This window comes from Strigops habroptila, chromosome 3 (genome assembly GCF_004027225.2).
Source record: "Strigops habroptila isolate Jane chromosome 3, bStrHab1.2.pri, whole genome shotgun sequence".
Classification (NCBI taxonomy): Eukaryota; Metazoa; Chordata; class Aves; order Psittaciformes; family Psittacidae; genus Strigops; species Strigops habroptila.
The window spans coordinates 23,955,153-23,963,726 of record NC_044279.2 but is presented as its reverse complement, the minus strand read 5'-3'; positions in this window follow the sequence as shown (position 1 = coordinate 23,963,726).

Genomic DNA, 8,574 nt, shown 5'->3' with positions numbered 1-8,574 from the left:
GGCTGATAGGTTTGATCAATTTCTACAGGTAAGAGACAACTCACAGCTGAGGAAATGGAAAAAAGAAATACTGAAAACAGAGGGTATTGCTGTTACTAGGAAGAATAATTAGTCATGGCACTTCTGAATGCCACCTATTTTCTGAAGAATGTATGTGTGTGGAACTAGGTAATGTGCATGTAGCCATGTGCCTGCCAGAAAGTCATAAGAAAGTCTTGTTCAGCCACCTTAGCATTGGGTACTTATAATTACAGGCATATATCCCAAGCTGATTAGCACTATTCCTTTTATATTTAATGAAGGGGAAAAAAAAAAAAAAAAATCAAAGAAGAAAAAAATGCACATCTAAAGCACAGTTCATGCAACCAGTTTTAGAGGAGATAGATCGTGCTCTAGAAATGCTTATTTTTCTCTCCAGTGACTCTAACGGGAGTCCGACAGGTAGATCATTCATTAGTAGAAAATTAAACTTCTATTAGGGAAGATTAATGTCAGACAAAATACCAAAAGAAATGTATTTTGAAGTCTTGCTGTAACATTTGTTCGGTTTGAATATTTCTAAGTCATTTTCCCTTGCTGTGAGCAGTTTGACCCAGGTCAGTATGTTTAGTCAGGGTCACCACTTTCTGTAGAATCACTGACACTAAATGCTGAAAAGTGGAGACATAGTGAATATATATATATATTTATATAACAACCTTCTAAATGCTTCTTCAGCATTTAGGCATCACCACACCCAGACAGCACCAAAAACATGGTCCCACATCTGAATGATTGAAGAAGCCCCTGCAGTTTCTTACAGCTTCTTGAAATTTTCAGTCCAGCCCCCGCTTCAGCACTCCTCAGAGAATGAGTGAGTGGACTGCTGGCTTGGATACACTCTATATGTCCAGCACAGGTTTTTTTCTTTCCTCTAGATGTGCAATCAGTCCAGCCCTTCCGTGGAAACACCACCCGAATTTTATAAGCACCAGAATACACAGGAATTTGTAAAGGCCCAGACATGGCCTTTGTACAGTTGTACAAAATGAGTGTACAGTTACAAGTCTGAGTACACATAAAGTATTTTTTTTTCCTCTGCATGTATGTATGAAGTAGAGAAAGGGGAGAAAGAATGAACTACTTATGGAAAGGAAAATTATGGGAAAAACAAGTTTATAATCTTGGGTTTTCCCAAAAACCTCCCACTGAATTTCCAGTTTGTTTTCAATTACCAGTGACAGAAAACAATTGTTTCAATCTCTGCCCTTCACAGCTGAATCATCAAGCAAAGATTTAGCTCAATTGGATTTCACAGAGATGACAGGATCTGCCAGTGACTTTAACAATGAAGATTTTCTCCTATGTCTGGTTTTACATGCCAAGTTTCTTTGTGCTTAGCTACAGTCTTAGACATGATCGGTGTAATTCCAGTGCAAAGGCTTAACTCGGGCTATTTCTTCAGAGCAGGGAGGGGCCTGTTATGTATTCCAGAGTTTTATAGCCAGAATAGGTGCTCTAGTCACCCACCTCATCATCATGAGGAGCATGCTCCTCTTAATTAAAAGAGTATATCATTCAAGGATATCTTGTTATGACCCACTTTTGTCTTTAATATGGACAAATGTAAAATAACGGCATTAGTGGTCAGATTGATATTTAGAAAAAAAATACAGTTCTGAATTCCATCTGTCTTCCTTGACAACAGGTTTCTACACCAGTACGACAAAGGTTCAGGACAGAAGGGGCCAATAACAAAATATCTTCTTAACTCATAGATACTGAACCCTTGCATCTTTCCTTATGGCAAAAAAACAGGAAAATCTCCTGGCTTGGTAAACAAAGAAAATGGACATGATATTCCCTCACAAGGATCCCATGAGAGCTCAGTCTTGACTGTGCCCACCAAAAAGCCCAAACACCAAGGGATCTATCTTCAGAAAGCTCAGAGAAGAACTTAATTAGATCCCTGAGCCATCAAATCACATCTGAAACCTACTGGATATATTTACAGGTTATATTTTTATATATGTTATACATACATATACTGCCTATACAAAATACATCACAAGAAAATTAGCAATCCGTTTACAGTGCTATTAGTGTTAATAGCTAATGAACTATAAAAGCAACAGTTGTGGGTGGTTTTCTTTTTCTTTCTGATTGATCCATTTAAATTTAACCTTAATTTGTTTAGATCTCACTGAGAAGCTGCTACCCTATTCTGTGCTACAACTGTTGCAATTAGCAGCAGTATCCCACTGTGAGTAGAAGGCTGTTTGCATGGTGTATGTCTGCAGAGGAATGACACTGCCCAGATATCTATTGAAGAGATCAGACTACTCATTCCAAAAATGCAGTATTATCTATAAATATTTATTCAACAACACATTTTGAATTGGACTGTAGCACAGGAACATTTTGTGGGTAGAAAATACTGTGTGCCTTACTCTGTGCTGATGCGCAAACATTTTTACTGATATAAACAGAATCTTTAGATTTTTGGGATACACTTCCATCTTCCTCTCTATCTTCAGAATGCTTATATTTGGACTTTAATATCTTCACAAAGCATTTAGACACCAAAATTGATAATATTTCAGCATATTCATATTATCATCTTTCGAATACCTATATCCCACACTGGTCTGAAGTTGGAGTCAAAATCTAAGTTCTAAGAAGCTTCTAAGATCTTCACATGTTATTTTATTAAAAATCACCAGCACTTTTCATTTATTAGATAAACCTTGAGAAGTTAGTTTTTAAAAATCTGTATCTAAAGATTTTCTGCTGCTCCTACTGAAGAATGTGTTTTTACAAGAAAACAGAATATGATGGTAGATCACAAGATCTTTAAATACAGTCAAAGTAAAACTGTAAGATACTTGAGAACATCAAGATAAATTAGGATATGGTGCTCCTGACAGCTAGGAAAGCCCCATAGAAATGGAAAATTATTAGTTACAGACTACAGTACCACAAACCATATTTTACTTTTTTCAATTCCTGATAAGACAGGATAATTGCCTACCAAAAACTGTCTTATCTGACCGGTTGGACTCAAAGGAGAATTTTTTTTTTAATTCACCTTAATAGGTTTTAAATTCCAGACTCGGTGAAAAACAAAAACAAAAAAACCCCAAACCAATAAACCTCACCCAAACTCCAGAGACCCTCAGAGGGATCAGAACGGGATAATTTTGCATTAGCTTCTCAGTATCACAGCCTGGCAGGAGCCCCAGTGCTTGAGATTAAGGGGTGCCAAACCACAGGTCTTCATTGCAAATGGATCACACACCCTGCAAGTGCAGCTGCCACATTGAGGAGATGTCAAACGACTTTCAGTGAGCTCATGCTGACACATGGGCTGCCAGTTAATTCAGGTCCCCAGTGTGGGAAGAGGCAAGAAAGCAAGAGTGTGGCTGCAGTCATCGCCACCAGCTCATCTAGGTCTCAGCTTCCCATCTGATCCAGCCTCAGCAATCTCAAGACCACAATGAGACTCCTCCTAGTGCTCCCTCTCCTCTGGGCTTCCCAGTTATAAGGTACGGGTATGATGGCTCTCAAACATCTGAAGAGGTGATAGGTATCCGAGCATCAAGAAGGTTGTCTGCACCTGTTGCAAATCTTTCACAGATAAAGCAAGAAGCATCCCCTTTTATGTGACTTCATACAACTCAAAGTATTATACGTGAGTGGGAAATATGGGGAAGTTTATATAGTCAATTTTCTTATTCTAGCCTTTGCTAGGTAAATACACTCATTCTCCAGTTATTTTCAAATACTACTTCTGTTGGAAAGGTATAGATATCCAGAAGAAATTTCCCTCTAAGGAAGAGTCTGTTTCAAAAGCAAACAAAGGACAGGTTTCCCGATTATTCCAAACAGTTGCAAAGTTTTAACAACTCAATACATTCAAATTAGTTGAGATATTCCTTAAAGAGACAGAAGAATTCTTCTATGAGTTTAACTTTTTTTCCTGCAGAATCCAGAACCTTTCTGTTTCCTCAGCTGTGCTGGAGTGGGGGGTGGAACTAGATGATCTTACGGTCCTTTCCAACCCCAACTATTCTAAAATTCTATGATTGCTTCAGTAGGCTGCTAGAAGAACTGCACACTATCTGCAGTGAAGGCAGTACCTAACACAGGAGGGACTGAAACTTTTTCATGCTGCTAGAGGCACCCATTTATCTCCACTGACAATGTACAAAGTAGTCATATATGTATGCTTGCCTCCTGTTAAAATGCCCAAAATGTTGGTGTGAGCATTGCCCAAAGTAGACAGGCTGGTTTGACTCATGCCTTGAACAATATTGTTCTGAACTGAACTTGCTAAAAAGAAAACAAAAATCCAGAAAATAAATGATTCATAGCCTAATCACTTCATGTGGTGTTTTGGCAACCACTTGATCAAAAAAAGGGGGGAGGAGGTAACCATATCTTAACCTTGGATAAGACCGTGGGACACTTTACAGGTTGGTGTTTCACACTCCTTAAGAAATGAAAAACAAGAGGATAAGAGCTCTGTAAAAGAAGCAGACAGCTCATAAGAAGAGCACGACCAACAAAACTGTCTGGCAAAGAACGTCAGTTCACAAATAACCTCACAATTCCAGAATTTATCGTCATTGTGCACAGGGGTGAAACCAAGATCTTTCATAAGCATGGCAACCCCACCTGAGTAACCAACAGCCCTTTTCTGACACTCACAGAATGAAAACTTAATTCCCAGAATCTGGAATAGAAAACAGCCTGGAGACTGAGGAATGTTCCTGAGATGCCTGACATCCACATTTAAATTATTTCTATCTGCTTATGAGTTGCTTAAGCGTAGTAAGATAATTTTTAATTAATCCACACTTTAAAAGGCAGTTGTCTTGCATTACATTGGTACCAAACACCTGCAACTGGGTCAGTCACATGTTGCAGATCTGGGACCCAAACCCAATCTCCAACTCTCTCTCTGATCCTATGACTATCATTTATGCAAAGAGAAACAGTCCAAGGAAAGCAGGAAAGACCAGAATAGGCACACTGACTCTACAGCACAGGACAGACACTACTGAAGTGCTTGAAAGCACGTGAAGCAGAAGGGGCATTTGAATGTGAGTGTGACCTCCTCAGGGAAGAACCCAAGCCAGCAGAGTCTTCCTTGCCCTTAAACTGGTTATCTCTGGTTCCAAGAAAATTCCTCCCAATACAATGTTTTTATACTAATGTTTTATCAAAATCTACTTGTAAACTTCTACAGAGAGTTCTAAATGTTGATTGTCAAAGAGATTTCTGCAAAAAGATTCAGGGAAAAAAATCTTATAAAGATTTTTTTATAATTTTATAACATAAAATTAATAATTAGTAGATAGCATGGACACAGATGTAAGTTAAACATAGTAAATGCCACTCAGCTGTGATGTACTCCTTTGCTTGCATAAATTAAAGTAGCTCTTTGCACACTGTAATTTCCACTACAAGTCAGCCTGGTGTGCAATAACATTGAGCATCAGGGAGGATTTAGAACAATTTCTGACTGCTTTTTCAAGAAATAGGAGTTCTGCATTGCTGAGGATACAGCTACCTCTCTTGTGGCTGATGGGTGACGCAGTCTCTACTGTAGTTATAATCCTTAAGTAATTTAATATTTTCACAAAAATTGTAACTGTACACTGCATTTCTAAGGTATGTGAGAGGAACATACTTAGAGACCAGCACACTCCACAAGAACAGAAGAAACGCTGTTTGCAGAGAAGGGTGTCTCTGCTTCTTAGCACTAGCAAATCAAAACAGTCCATGACTTCATTATGTGAAATCGTAATAATTACAGGTTGTCCACAAAGGTAATTATGAATTTGTTTTGGTCTTTACCTAGCTGTTCTAGCCAGTTCTACTGCAGCTATTCAAACTGGATATTCCCATAAGTTGAAAAATGTCATCTAAATTAATTTCTCTCCATCTCTTGCAATTCCCCAGTTCATGGAATGCAAAAGCAGTACCTGACATAAACAAGCATTGGCCTTCAGCTTTTAGTATTCAGTTTAAGTAGCCCAAAGTGTTTTTTTAAGATGTATTCTTATTTATGATACGTAGATTAATGTATTTGCTGGCAAACAAAAAAGAAAAAATATTATGTGATTCCTGCATTCCTCATAATCTCTTTTTTTTTATTATTTAAGAGCCAACATATTGTTCCTTTAAAATATAGTAGGTCAAATAGGTTGCCTTTTTTTTTTTTTTTTTTTCTGGCAAACACAGGAAAAGAAACAATCAAACAAAGCATTTTCTAGTTAAAACTAAATAATATAGTGTGGTTCAGATTTTTTCTTTAGCAGAGATTACTTCTACAAAGTCTGGCTTGTTCAGAAAAAGGTATTCATCTGAACTTATTTATCATCCCAGGGTTTTTCATTATTGTTTAGAAAGAAAGTTCTTGTTCAAGATTATTTCTCTTAAATCTGAGTTTGGCAAGGTTTTTACATGGAAGTATAAACTCTTCAGACGTTTGATGGTAATATCAAGAGGCTAACGGGTATTTTAGAAGTATTTTGAAAAGGTTTAGTTTGTGTCACCAGTTATATTTAATCACTCTAAGCTAAAGTACCATGAACCAAGGTTCCTCTCAAATGCTGTGTCAGTCTGCAACTGAGTCATATAGTCCCGTCTCTGAAAATAAATGTTTAACCTACCTGTGCAGTTGAAGATAAGCTGCTCATGCTTACATTTGCTAAGTATCACTCTTTTGTTTTTCACCCAAAATAAAACTTATTACGTATTAGTTTTTCAGAATTATTTGGGGTAAAAAAAAAAAAAAAAATCAGAAAAACAGCTTCTAACTGTTTTAATTGGTTGGTAACTGAAGATGATTTCTTAGGAATACCATAGTAATCGTGCTGAAATATTGGCCATTTCAAAGGCAGAAAGGGAAGAGTTTTTTTATATTTCCACAGGCATGGTTATTGGATTTAATACTGTGCCTAATCAAACACGCAAGGATTCGATTACAACAGTGACTGAACAGTGGAGCCATCAAATAACTTCCATAAAGCTTCAAAGGCGAACTGAAGATAGATACTGCTCATAATCCCACCAGACGTTTTAAAACCAGAAGGTTTGCATTGTTCCAAGAGTCACAGATTACTGAAGCAAAAGAACAACCTTCTGCAAACCCATGGGACCAGCAGCGAGTCCCACAGTTGCTGTGGGGGATTGCACTGTCCTGCACATCCCTGAAGTAGTCATCCAAAAGTAACCCAGCCTGCAGCCTTGGACCACCATGGTGAGGAGCTGGAGCTCACACTGCTCTTACAGGAACTAAAGCTACCACTGCATTTTACAGGAGAGCTGTGAGTTACTACTGAACTGTTACTACTGCGGTTGCCAGCAGGGTACAAGACTATTTTCTTTCTGCAAGGATGGTACCTGGGCAAACCAGCAGCCAAATAGCCAGCAGGAAAGATTCACATACCTACAGAGCTCTAATTATTTCGTATTATCATGTCAAAACACCACATGCAAATTAGGTCCCTATTTTCTTTACCAAGCACCAAAAAAAAAAAAATGGTGACTGTCCCATTCTAAGTATGGCACACGAGGTGCAAAGTAAGAGCACTCTAATAAATGTTTCGAGCACTGTCCAATTAAACTGTTCTGATACTAAGCTGTGAGCGACATGCTTTTGTTTGAGCTGGTTCCAGATGAGTTTGTGACACTTGGTTTAGTCCTCTATTTAAAAAAAAAAAAAAAAAAAAAACAAAAAACCACAAGAAAAAACACCCAAAGGCCATTACTAATATCTTTGTCTTCCCTCTCCCCCTTTTTTTATGTGTTTGTTAGGGAGTGTCTGGTCACGAATAAAGCAGTAGTAAAGAAGAGCCAGTACCATTCAAGCTTCAGAAACAACTTTGTGTCTGACTCTCTGAGAAAATCCTGCTGGTGGTGTATTTTATTTCTACAGCACTATTTGGCATCTTTGGAAACCCTGGTAGCTCTTTCAGATATATGGCATTTTCAGCATTGACACATGTTAACATAACTCTAGCATCTGACAAGCACAGAAGAAATTCAGTCCCATCTGAGAAATCCTGGGCAGGGACCAAGAGTAAAGGACAACAGATCCTCGTTTACAAAGGCTCTTTGCTGCAGAGTCCCATAGGCACCAGACTTGCCTGCCTTTTATCCAGTACTAAAGTGAAGCTGTTGTGATTGATGGGGCGTGGGCTATACTATTGTCAGAGTGCTAATGCTCAACTCTGCCGCTCTGCTTCAGCAGATCCAGATCTACCAATGCCCTCCTCTTCCCAGCATCCACCAGGAACTGGTAGAATAAGGCCAACCAGTTGTCATAGAGGATATAGATAATATGACAATAATGCTGACTGTCACGCAGGAACCAGAATATGTAACCTTTCCTTTAGGTACAGATGACTCCATTTCTCCTATCAAAATTATTCATAATTTAGAAAAATACTATTAAAAGTATTAATCTTGTCTGTGGTAAGTAGAGCTGTTAACAGCTCTAAGCTTTGGATGTATATGAAATTATACCTTTTGTCTTTCAAGATGATTTCACCAGCTTTGAATTGCCTCTGACCATTAACTAGA